Source organism: Artemia sp. Qi Xiang Cuo, chromosome 12 (assembly GCF_049724085.1).
Source record: "Artemia sp. Qi Xiang Cuo chromosome 12, ASM4972408v1, whole genome shotgun sequence".
Classification (NCBI taxonomy): domain Eukaryota; kingdom Metazoa; phylum Arthropoda; class Branchiopoda; order Anostraca; family Artemiidae; genus Artemia; species Artemia sp. Qi Xiang Cuo.
Genome location: NC_142805.1, coordinates 36,521,807 through 36,535,410, shown reverse-complemented (window position 1 = coordinate 36,535,410; position 13,604 = coordinate 36,521,807). Strand labels below are relative to the sequence as shown.

The window sequence follows — 13,604 nt, the reverse complement described above, 5'->3', positions numbered from 1 at the left end:
TTCTTCTTCTTATTATTCTTGAATGGAGTTGTAATAGGGAAATTTTAGTCATAAGACATCTATAGTTTACAGTTAGTTGTAGGTGAGCTGTTGAAGTGAACAGCAATATGTAAAAATTTAAAACACCATTCAGATCGTTTCTGTGTGGTCCGTCAATGTCAGACAAAAAGACACTCTTAACTGAAATAATAAAACATTGTGATAAAATGTTTATGGAAAAGCTGAAAAAAATCTACTATTGCTACAGTGTTTGGCGGGAGTCATACGATAAAATAAAAGCTATTGCTACTTCAGGGGTGGTGCATATACAATTCATACAGGGACTTGATGTTTTCGATATTATTGAACCAAAATCTTGGGTGATTATTGATGATTTAGCTGAATCCATTGAACAATGGTCCCAGCAAATGCTACAATTATTTACTATTCGCTCACATCATGAACGTATGTCCGTTACTCTAGTTCTACACAATCTCTTTGATTAGAACAAATGTATGAGAACACTTGCTTTAAACTGTACCTACTATATCATCTGCAGAGTTATTAGTGATTTTAGTTCTCTAATAGCTCTCAATAAACAAATATATCCCGATCCCCCCAATTGTTTACTGTCACTATGCAATCAGGGATAACAAAAACTCTATAGTTAAATCTTACTCGGTCTTAATCAAAATACGCCTAAGGACTTGAGTGTAGAAGCAGATATTTTTGAAAGGGCAATTATAGTATATCACCTCATGTGCAGTAAAAAAGGCTAATAGTAGCCATCATGACACTAAAGAAATTACATAAAAACAGACATTTATTTTCAGTTCTAACCACTCCTAAGGCCCCACTTAGGAAAGCCATACTCAAACATGGTATTGACAACGATTTCATTAATCTAATATCTGAACTTTGCTTAAATTTAACCGAGGGCAATGTTCAACTGCCAGAAGTAGTTAAGCAGCAGGCAAAGCTACATCGTTTCATTGTACGTGTCTTGGCTTGTAAAAAGAAAGGAAAAAATTATGAAAGGAAACATTTTCTTCAAGCGGGTGGTAGCTTTTTTACACTTTTACTACCAATAATTGCAGGACTTGTAAACAGTGTTCTCTAGATGGCTAAACCCTATAAATTGACTCCAATAGAACTCGCTCTCTCACCCGTCGAACACTTTGAGAACAATCCAAGTAAATTCATTGACAATAAGAATATTAGTAATGATAAAAAAACTACTTTCACCTCAAAATGCGCTTTACCAAGTGAAAAAACACAAGTCATGTTGGTGAAAGCTTACTGCTTCTGGTTTTGACCCAGAAAAGTAATCATCTTCACGAGATTCTGCTGGAACACCACAAAAGAAGGAGGACTTGGATTCAATTGCATCGAAAATTGGAAATCTAATGCCCCACTCATATCGCGAACAAAGTAAATGACTCATGACATTTCTCATGGAAAGTGGTCAAGATCATATTCAAGTTGATAGCAATGGGAAACGAATTATAATTCAAGGGAAGAGTTATAATCTACTTGATTTAATCCATGATATGGTTACAAATCGTAAAGGACTTTTATCATTTTACAGTCATCTATAAAACTTTCTAAATACATTCAACTTCCCCAAAAGTCTTATTAGCAATTGGGAAATTTTAAAAAAATTAAATGAATATAGTCCATCGTCATCATCATCAACATTAAAACAAGAAGAAGAAGATGAAGATTTTAAATCAATCTTGGAAAATACATACACACCTAGTGGAAACATCAATTTGACGATGAGGAGGAGCACACGGCTGGCAGGTAGGAAAAGACGACTACGTAACGGTTTTAACTCGACATCATCATTACCACCCGCTAGTGCGAACCAAGGTAGCATATGTTACGCTACGTGCTTGCGTTAAAAATGGTAGAAGATCTTAAAGGATTGAGAAAGATAACTGCTCAGGGGAAACGTTCTAGCTCCCAAACAACTCTTATGGAACTCAAGGGCGTTGACACTAAAAGTGTACAAGACTTCCAAAAATGAGACGAGCAACGGACTGCATCGACATCACAGGTTTTATGCAATTCGCTATCCGAAAAAGGAAACCTTTTTACCGTTGTACATAATGTTGACAGATGTACTAACTCTTTCTGGAATTCAGAGATGCCAAAATCAACCGTTCAAATACATTCTACTTGCAATCACTGCTTTTTGTCACTGTGCATATGACATTTAACTGCAGATCTAGAGATATTATGAAGCTGCTCGGGCAATAGAAAGTATTCATGGACAGGATTCGTATAAAAAAAATTTAAAACGGATCGGGGTAGTGAATTTGTTAATTCACATATCGATAAAGCACTAATGAAATATAATACAATGCTCCACCATAGGAACAGTCCTGTAAAGGCAGCATGGGCCGAACAATTAATATGAATTATTCGACGTTTAATTTCAAGATATTGTACATTTAAAAATACGGCTGCTTTAATTTATGATTTCGATAAAATCATGTTGATTTATAATCAACGACCCCATCGATCATTGTCCAACTCAACCCCAACGGAAGTTCATCATTCTGATCATGATACATTTGATACTTTCCTTAAACAATATTCCAATAAAATGATTGTAAAGAAACAATTCAATGTTGGTGATACTGTTCGAATTAATAGAACAACTAATGTTTTTGAAAAGGGCAATTACTTGTGGTCCACTGAACTTATTAAAGCGGCAAAAATCCTAGACACTTAACCCATAATATATCGTCTACGAGATAAAAATGATGAAGAGATTCTCGGCGGTTTATGACTATGAACTACAAAAAATTAAAAATAATAATAAAATTTATCAAATTAAAAAGATATTAAAGAGCCGTACTCACAGGAAAAAAGAAACAGATACTTGTTCGTTGGCTAGGATACAACTCTGATTTTGATTCTTGTATCGGTGTCCAAGACATTAACAATGCCCAATGATTTTTATGTAACATTTATGTCCAACGCCTACGACCCCTTCTACTGTTACTTGTTTAGAATAAGTGATTTTCCGACAAAACTCTCTCCCACTCTCAAATTCGATGGTGCATATGAAGTGGCTCTTGTCGACTGTATTCTCAAAAATACCTATGATATCCAGAGAACAGATCGCATATGTGATATGAAAATTAGACCCCATGATTGGCCACCAGCCGTTAGTCAACAACATAAAATTCAAAAGATCAATTGGTTGGATTATCCATATGTTGAATTACCATAGAAGTAACTCAGTTGTATGAATGATTTATGTTGATTAGTTAATTAAACAGTTTCTACTGATAAAAAAGGAGCCTTTTCTTTTAACACTCCAAAGAAAGAGGAGAAGATCTGCATTAGTTTACCTATTACCAGTAAAAAGGTTATTTTCAATAACAATCTAAGGAATGTTCTTGGCTTTAAACTTAATATAATCAACGGTAAAAGTGCCGGAAGCACAGATGTTATTTTTGCTGACTACCCATCTGGCTTCTCCTGTTGAAACATCCAGAGTTGGTAATTCAAATGTCCCTCTCCTACGTGTTCTTGAACGAAAAATAACCCATGAACATGTTCCTCACTATAATATAAAGCATCTTCAGTATGTTCCTGTAAACACTTCGTATTTGGAACTCTGTCAGTTAACACTAAAAAGTGAATTGGGTGACCCTATACCAATATATAAAAGCTTGACTGTGATAACTTGTAGTTTTTAACCAACTTTTGTTCAAGATGAGTAATTGGAGAAACCAATTTATCTCCCCTAACATCGATACTTTTTCAAGTGTTCTGAGTCCATATTACATAGGTCATAAGCAGCCCTTTTACTTAAGATTTACCGCAAGGTTCGGCACCATTCATGATTGCTCGCTATTTAGACTGTATTTACCTGCACTACCCCTTGCCAGAAACCTGCTACATCAAATTTTGCTTCCTCTACACCACAGGACTGGGGATCGGGTAAAAATTTCAACGAGAATATTAAAGAAAATATTAGATCTTCAGCAAGAGCCGTTGGCGAACAATTAAAATCTCAGCATAATGGGAAGGGATTAAAAAGGGTGCGTGGTCATCATTCACTCATCAGTCTCTACGCTGGCGGGAAGCAAAGGACATCAACAACGACTTTGAGGAATAAAAGGAAGAAAACCATTATAAAGAAGAAGAAGAAAAAGATTGTTATATCAAAGAAGGATTCCTTCTTTTAAGATGACCTATCTATCCCACAAAGAATCGCATCCATCAATCAGCTCCTCATTGAATCTATTCAATGCTAAAAATGTTGATGTCAGTGTCAAGGATACTAAGAAAAAGCCCATCTTCAGCGAACCCTGTTGTGAAATATACACTTTCACGTGCTAGTTATCAAAGACTATTTTATTGATTTATGATCAAATTTTACTGATTTAAATGTCATGGTTGATAAAAACTCTGAAAATGCAGTTTCTAGTGCTGGCACTGGCCCATCATATGAAAACCGTATTCTACGCAACTTATTCAAACGATTTAATGTATTCATTAATGTAACGTTGGGGAGCACTGGCAATAAATTATTCAACTATGCAAGCTACATACAATTTATAATGATGACTCCAAAGGCATATAAGGAGTTGAGAGGTCAGGCACTGGGCTATGAATATAGATCAGGTGTTGATACTGACGGTGAGTTAACTGCTGCAGTGACCCAGGAGTATCATCTAGTTGAAAAATTAAATCATGAGATATTTAATATATCCCAATGGTTGCCTCCTAGTGTCAAGATTGACATAAAGTTACAATTAGCTCCATCGAATATCATTTTGAGAAAAAGACTTACTACATCACCTGTTTGAAATGTCATTATTACTTCAGCAATTCTTTATGTTCAAAAACAACAGATTATGAGCTCTTTTGCATTGGCAGTGGAAAAGCTAAGAGCCAATGGTAACAATATTAAACTTTTTGTTCCCCATACGATCACCCATCAGCGTCATATGGCCAGTGGTGCTTGCAGTTATACTGATTCATCATTTATCAATGGAGAAATCCCATCAAAACTCGCTTTGGCCTTTGTGAAGAGTGCTAGTGCCGTTGGATCCTGTACTGCATCCCCCCATGATTTTTATTTTTTTGGTCTATCTAGCCTTATGTGCAAAGTGAATGGAATTCCACTCTACACTTTATCATTTGATAAAAATTCCTATAAAACTTTGTATGAGTTGACCATGCAGTCCCTAGATCATGATTCACAACTATTTGAAAATGGAATAACCGATTCAATGTTTTCAAAAAATCATGGTGTAATTATTTTGGACTTGTCTGGCACTCAAGATATGAGCATAGTACGAGCGGGAAATGTACGTTTAGAGTGCACATTTGCCGATGCTTTGACTGAAAGTATTACATTAATATAACTGAGTCAATTTGAAACCTATTGGGAAATCACACCCGACGGCAGTGTTCTACTAGACCTTGCACCATGAACAAATACCAAATAATCAGCGTATTTAATATGGATTTATACATGTCCCAATATAAGACCTATTGCATACCATGCGACTTTATTGAAAAAATTGTTAACAATACCCTAATCATTGTTAATAGCAGTCCATCGAGTTTGAAGACAGGTCATTGGCTATGCATCTTTCAAACAGCGAAGAACATCGAATTTTTTGATCCTCTTGGCCTATCATATAAATTTTACACTCCACACATCAACAGCTTTATTGAGAGCAGTGGGAAAACTATTACTCAAAATCAAAGGAGAGTACAGGATTTAACTACTAAGACTTGTGGCTTTCATGCACAACTCTTTTTCATGTTCAGATGTCATGGCTGTATCTACAAGCAATTTCTCAACATTTATGTTGACTTTCTTCGACTGAACGACTTCCTAGTGGAAAATATACTTTCAAACGTCTTTAATATTGATTATAGTGCCCTACTAATAAAATTTTTTAAAAATGTACGTAAAATTGTTTATGAATAAAAAACAATGTTTATACATGATAAAAACGACTTTTCTACTCTTTAGATTTTTTCTTCTACTACGTATAGGTATTTGTCGAGAACAACTAATGCGGATAGATCATCTGAGTTCACTGTATACTGATCCTGATGTCCTGCAATGTAAGGGTCATATTTTGTACAGTATAATGTAACTTCACTCTTATCATGTCTCTTTGTATAGTCAATGATATGTTCATTCATTTTGTAAAATTCGTGGGTTTCAATTTGCTTATTTGAAGCAATGTCATATACAGTGTCCTCAAGTGGTGAATCAAATTCTGTAACAGCCAAATAAAAATCAGTAGGCTTATAATAATAGTAGCCATTGTCTTCACCACGATGACGTAGAAACCAAATTCTTTTGTTATTCCTACAATTGATTCGTAGACCTGGTTCCTCCTCCCAAAACAATTTAAAGCCACGAAGATACCAGTCTCTTAGTCATAAACTAAAATCACGTTTAGGGTTCTTTCCAATCATACCTGGATATGTATTCTTCCACTGATTAAATTTGTCACAAAGACAATTAGAGCATAGGTGTCCTCTAGGGTGAGAGTCACACATCTGTTCAAGACATGAATTACAACCTTTAATTTGTACGGCATATCCTCTATGCAATTTACCTGGGTTGCATAATCTACACTTTTCATCATACTCATCAATCATTGTACAATTCTCACATGATGACTAGCTGCCCAGTGTATACATGCATAGTGGACATGTATGGAACATTTTTATCATGTGTTGACACTCTCACTGCCGAAATGAAACTAAGCTACGATCAACAAATTGAAAGGGATAGAGAGAGAGAGAGAGGAGTAAATGCTCTTCGAACAACATCTTTCTGATGAAAAATCATCGTTTTAAATTTCAGAGCTAGTGTGTGATTAAAAGCAAGTCCACGATATCATTTTGTCTCGTCGTGATTAATATGTCAATAAATTGTGTAAATGCCTTATGACCACGAGGTAAAAGGTTCATGCAATAGTCTAATGATGGAGCATCACTTTTCATTATATCGAAAAGCATTCCCTGAGAAAATATCTTCCTTTGAAGAGATAACTCCGGAAAATCATCATCTAGAATCAAACGTTTTTCCATAAACACAAGATTCCCTATAATTTGCTGTTTCCCAAATCTATCCATTTTTTACACTCCTAACACTCTCATAACCAACTTTACACTAGCCAGGATTCTTTTTCTACTTTAAAAATACACGCTAACCTACTATAGAAAAAATATCTTCGATTTAGAAACAATTTATTCTCCTTGATATATTTCACTAGTGTATCTAAAGCAGCTTTAAGTCTATTTATATGCACTATATTTAATTTCGCTGCAAAGCATAATTGCTCCTCCAATTTAAATTTGCTCATAGATATCCCATATCTTGCATACCTATCATCCCATTCAAGGCTTAGTTTACATCCTCGTATAATTTCCACTGCCAGGTTTGGTACTCTCGCCTTTGTATTATTCCTGCTACCTGCTCCAGCATAAAGCTCCAATAGTTTGAACATACCACTCATTTTCTTTGCTAATATCGTGTCAAATAATAGACTACAAAAATAAACTGCTCTCTCTCTGAATTCAGTTTTCTTAATAATATGACCTACAATGAAAATCACTCCATATATTGAATCCGATTACTATAGCTATGATAATCCAGTTACCATATATGGAGTACCCTCTGCATTCGTTGTCTCTGATTGGTCCAGTAAAATGGGTATTGGCACAGAAACCTGTTTGGTCGCTTTATACAATCTCGTCCCTGAATATCTAGTTCCAAAATATAACGTGTTTGGTCGTTTTATAGGTCCATAATATAGACTGTATGTTCGTATTATACAACCTTTCGTCAAATCTTATACATGCACACTACTTTTGACATGCCCAATATCCCTAAACATGGGTGCCCATAAGAGGGGGGGCAAGGTCAAGTGGTTATCCTCAAAGACATAATTTCTGTAACTTTCAACTATACTGAACAAAATGGCTATCTAAAAAATTATGATTGAATGTGTGCGGGGAAATGATTGGTGTACGGGGGGGGGGGCTGGTTGACCTCCAATAACTTTTGACTGTTAAAAAGGCCAGTAGAGCTTCTGATTACCAATCAAATGAGCCCCCTCTAAGGTTTATACGACCATCCTTTCTATAAGCCTTTTATAGACCTCCAGGGCATAACTTACAACCCTTGCTCTGAGGAATGTGGGGGGGGGGATTGTCATTCTTAAAGTCATAATTTCCGGACCTTTAAACTACGCTGAACAAAATGGCTTTCTCAAAATTTTGATTGCATGTGTTTGGGGAAGTGATTGACGTGGGGGAGGGCGAGCTGGTTGCCCTCCATGAGCTTTTTTTGAAGTTCCTATGACATTCCTTACTATAAGAAGTGCCCTGGTCTAAAAAACAAAACAATATATTGTGCCCACATTGTTCTCTACTTAGTCAGCGCTGTTGCGCTGCCTAAGATATTTTGTCTTGAGATTTCAATTATACAGCAATGGAAGTGTTAAACGATAGTGACTAATACAGAATATAGAGCTAGAATCAACCTCATTAAGATAATTAATAATCTGCAATAAACTAATTAGATCAGTGCATCGTCTACGGAAATGAAGGAAAGGTGCTTGAAGCCTGGTAATTCTTTGAGAGTAGAAAAGGGCTATAGGATACGGAATCATCTTTGTAACCCTTCACTGAATTATTTCAATTCTAACTTCGTTAACCGTCTTAGTTGGAAGCTATACCGATGTGCGATACTCCAAAAGAGGACAAACAAAATTCGAATTTCAAACGAACACCGAAGTAAAAATCAAGGTTACGCACTTTCACTCCGTGGAAACACTAGATTGAATATAAAGAAGGAATAATCAGACTCAAAACTCCGATTGTAACGAAAAACAACGATCTTGGAAGAATTGGGGCTCTAGACTGCACTACCGACGGAGGAAATCGAATAATTATGTCGCATATGTCTCACATACGCTTGGTGTCTGGTAAGTGCAGGTTCACGTCATTTACAAACATCTAAATAGTAAACTGCAAAAAAAAAAGGGGTAAATCATTGATAGGAAGACACAATAATATTAGGCCCTAGCTGCTCCCTGGGGCAAACCCTTGAGATAATGGACCCCATGAGGGGAGGGGGGGGGGTCAATGGGGCGCCAGCCCCCCCCTGGTTGAATGACGGTGTCATATATTTTTATTAATTTAAAAACATTTTCCACAGAATATGTTTTCAAAGAAAAGTAAAGAGCTCTATTAAGCAAAAACTGGACAAAAAAAGTCAAATAATCTTCCAAGCGTAAAACTACCACAAATCACTATCAACAACTAAATGAAACTCAAAACAAACAGAAATTATAATAAATAGCTGTATAGAGCTCAAAACGAGCAAAAATTAACAATAATAGGGATGATAGCCCCCATGCCTTCTCAAGAAAAAATGACCGTGGATTTTAAGTTTAATATACATATACTGATATTTATTCCTTAAAATAAAAAGAGTAAAAAAAGTGAGTAAAAAAAGTTCTTAACTTATTTAAGCAAAAAAGTGAAAACATTTAAAAATATTTTGTTTTCAGTAAACCACAAATTATGTTCTAGTCAAACAGTTCGTAGTAACGAACTGTAAGTAAGGAGCGACAGTAACCGAAACTCTAAAAAAGGGATTTTGATACCAATAGATACATGAAAAGAATCAGATTTTAATGCTGATTTCAAATATATAAGTTTCATCAAGTTTAGTCCTACCCATCAAAAGTTACGCGCCTGAGAAAATTTGGCTAATTTTCGAAAAAAGGGGAAAGACCCCTAAAAGTTATAGAACCTTAATGAAAATCACACCATCAGATTCAGCGTATCAGAGAACCCTACTGTAGAGGTTTCAAGCTCTTGTCTGGAAAAATGTCGAATTTTGTATTTTTTGCCAGAAGAAAGATCACGTATGCCTGTTTATTTGTTTGTTTGTTTTTATTTGTTTTTTTTCCCAGGGGTGATCGTATCGACCCAGCTGTCCTAGAATATCATAGGAGGGCTCATTGGAACGGAAATTAAAAGTTCTAGTGCCCTTTTTAAGTGACCAAAAAAATGGAGGGCACCTAGGCCCCCTCCCACGCTCATTTTTTCCCCAAAATCACCCGATCAAAACTTTTAGATAGCCATTTTGTTCAACATGGTCGAAAATATGATAACCATGTCTTTTATGATGACTTGATCCCCCAAAGTCCCCGGGGGGAGGGCTGAAAGTTATGAAACTTTACCCAATGTTAACATATAGTATTGGTTATTGGGAAGTATACAGACGTTTTCAGGGGGATTTTTTCTGGTAGTGGGGGGGATGGGTCGGGGGTTATGAGGGAGGATCTTTACACGGAGGAAGTTTTCGTGGCTGAAGGGACATTGCTATGAAGGGGGCGCCGGATTTCCAAGCATTATTACAAAAAAAGATCAGAAATTAAACTAAAAAAAACAAGTTCTTCAACTGAAAGTAAGGAGCAACATCAAAACTTAAAACGAAAAGAAAATATCACGTATATAATTGTGGTGGCCCACTAGTCAGTACCTCGCTCTTTAAGCCAAAGATTTTTTAGTACTTTCATAAGAGCTATTTATTCTAATTAACGGCCTTTGTGATTAAGGGTCATTTTTAAAGACTTGGAACAAAATTCGAACCTTAGCATAAAGAGCGAGGTATTGACTAGGGGGCGAACCCCCTAACATACGTCTTAAAAATATATGAATATAGAAATTCGTTACGTCAGTTAATTCGTAAGTTACGTATATTTATTACTAATAAAAACGTTCTTAAATAAAATTAAACAACGTTAGAGAAAGCCATTTAGCCAAATAAAAGCAAAATTAATATGCAAATTTGGTTTTAATTATTCATGTACGGTGAGTCAAAATCAAAATCTGCATTTATTCCAAAACGTTCAAAAATTAAATTAAAAAAACAAGTTTTTTTAACTGAAAGTAAGGACCGACGTTAAAGCTTAAAATGAACAGAAATTATTCCGTATATGAAAGAGGCTGTCCCCTCCTCAACGCCTCGCTCTTTACGCTAAAGTTTGACTTTCCCACAACTCTATTTTTTTAAACAATAAAAACTTTAGCGTAAAGAGCGAGGTGTTGAGGAGGGGACAGCCCCTATCATATACCGGAATAATTTCTGTTCGTTTTAAGTTTTAATGTCGATCCTTACTTTCAGTTAAAAAAGCTTGTTTTTTTATTTAATCTTGAGAAGGCATGGGGTTTATCAGCCCTACTAATGTTAATGTTTGCTCGTTTTGAGTTTAACTCGGCTATTTTTTCTAATTTCTGTCCATTTTGAGTTTCATTTATTTATTGATAGTGATTTGTGGTAGTTTTACGCTTGGGTGATTACTTGACTTCATTTCTGCCCATTTCTGGCTTAATGGAACTCTTCAATTTTTCTTGACAAAATTGTTTTGTTAAAAATGTTTTTTTTAAATTAATTTCTGTTCGTTTTTTATTGATAGTCATTTTCATGAAAAAAAATTATATCTTTTTTTTTATAACGAATCCATAGTTTGGATTGCTATTTATGTGTTGGACGAAACGTTTTCAACAATTTTTAATCCTGAGACGAATAGCATTTTTTTAATTTTATTTTATACCTCCAAGTTGACCTGAAAAACTAAAACTTAATACCGTTCCCTAAATATCCTATCTATGCTCTTTGACAACCTAGATAAACTTACAATCTATTTATTTATCTGAAATGTAAGAGCAGAAGTAGTAATAGTAGTCACCCCGACAGTTTTAATTTAATACCCCCAGTCGTTTTTAATATATTGCTCAAATATTTTGTTGGTAACCACAAACGCAATACCTTTTGGTCTATTTTTAAAACGGCATTTATACTTATATCATAATGTGCCAACTTGATAATCGTGGGGGGTTGACATGCCCAATATCCCTAAATATGGGTGCTAATAAGGGGGGGGGCAAGGGCAAGTGGTTATCCTCAAAGACATATTTTCTGGAAAACTTTCAACTACACTGAACAAAATGGCCATCCCAAAAATTATGATTAAATGTGTTAGAGGATATGATTGGTGTACGGGGGGGGAGGGGGCTGGTTGACCTCCAATCACTTTTGATTGTTTAAAACGCCAGTAGAACTTCTGATTACCAATCAAATGAGCTCCCTCTGAGGTTTATACGACCATCCTTTCTATAAACCCCTTATATCCCCCAGGTTATAACTTACAACCTCTGAGGGATGTGGGGGGGGGGTGTCATTCTCAAAGTCATAATTTCCAGATTTTTAAACTACGCTGAACAAAATGGTTATCTTAAAATTTTGATTGGGTGTGTTTGGGGAAGTGATTGATGGGGGGGAGGGGGAGCTGGCTGCCCTCCATGACCTCTTTTTGAAGTTCCTATGACACTTCTTTCCATAAGAAGTGCCCTGGTCTAAAAAAAAAACAATATATTGTGCCCACATTGCTCTTTACTTAGGCAGCGCTGTCGCGCTGCCTATGATATTTTGTCTTGAGATTTCAATTATACAGCACTGGAAGTGCCGATTAGACCAGGTAAGCCCCCCCCCTAAAATCCAGCCTATGGGCGCCCATGCTTGAGAACATCAGCCAAAGGGGACAGCTTTTTTTTAAAACTAAGTGCGATAACTCCTCTTTATTTTTCACCGACCGTTCTCTGTGGAGGAACAAACATTATTAAAGTTAAAATCATTTTGGATTTTTCAGACGATTAACCTCTCAGCAGTGGTATCAATTCACAAAAACGTAGGGGGGGGGGGGTTACTTTTCAAAACCTGGGGAGGGAGATTTTAAGGCGCACCTGCTCGTAACTACTCTAGAAAGTAATCGTGTTATTGAAATTGGTCGATAAAACTTGGCAGGCTTGGATTCGTTTTGGGAACAGTCCAATATATTAAGACAGAATTAAAAAAAAATTAATTTACAATAGTTGTAATGGTTGCCTTCCAGATTGTATGAACAGATGTAATTTGACGAGGACTGGTATTTATCATCAAGATACTCGCTAACGGAATGATATTCGAAGTTTTTCAGCTGGTTTCAAATAGGAGGGTTTTTGAAGTTATGTATAGAGCATCTAAGCTATGGAATAAGCTTTATTTTAAGCATAATGAATTTAGTTCGTTTTGGTCGATTTAAATCTGTCTTTAAGTATGAAGCTGCTAGATAAGTATACATTCGGAATAGATCTTGTTTAATTTATCAAACTTTAGTCGTTACCATAAAAAAAAAGAAAAAAAAGACGTTGTTCTGTGTCATGAAATGTAATTTAGTTTGCCTCCGACTGTATATAATTTAAACTCGAGACATTACTTCTAACCTAATTTTCAATCTTAAAAATAATTCAAACAAAACATTTGGTTTATTCTATTCTATTTATTATTACTTTTCTAATTCTAGTTGTCTTTATTAATTAGAAGAACCTCACAAGCTTAGCTTTCGTTGTGCTCCTGATTTATTGTTTGTTTTTACATTTGTGATGTTATTGCGCTAATACTACTGCAAGAGGAAAGCATCTTGATGGCACTCTCATTTCTTTCTTTTTTCAGGTTTCCTGATAAAAAAAAAATTTGATGATCCACACATAAAAAAGATATTAGCAAT

General features: G+C 35.5%; 1 protein-coding gene across 6 annotated transcripts in view; it reads right to left on the bottom strand.

Moving 5' to 3' along the window:
- LOC148946071 (E3 SUMO-protein ligase PIAS2-like) overlaps positions 1–13,604 on the bottom strand; it is a 122,656-nt gene that overhangs the window by 33,499 nt on the left and 75,553 nt on the right. The gene's annotated exons all lie outside the window — the stretch shown is intronic.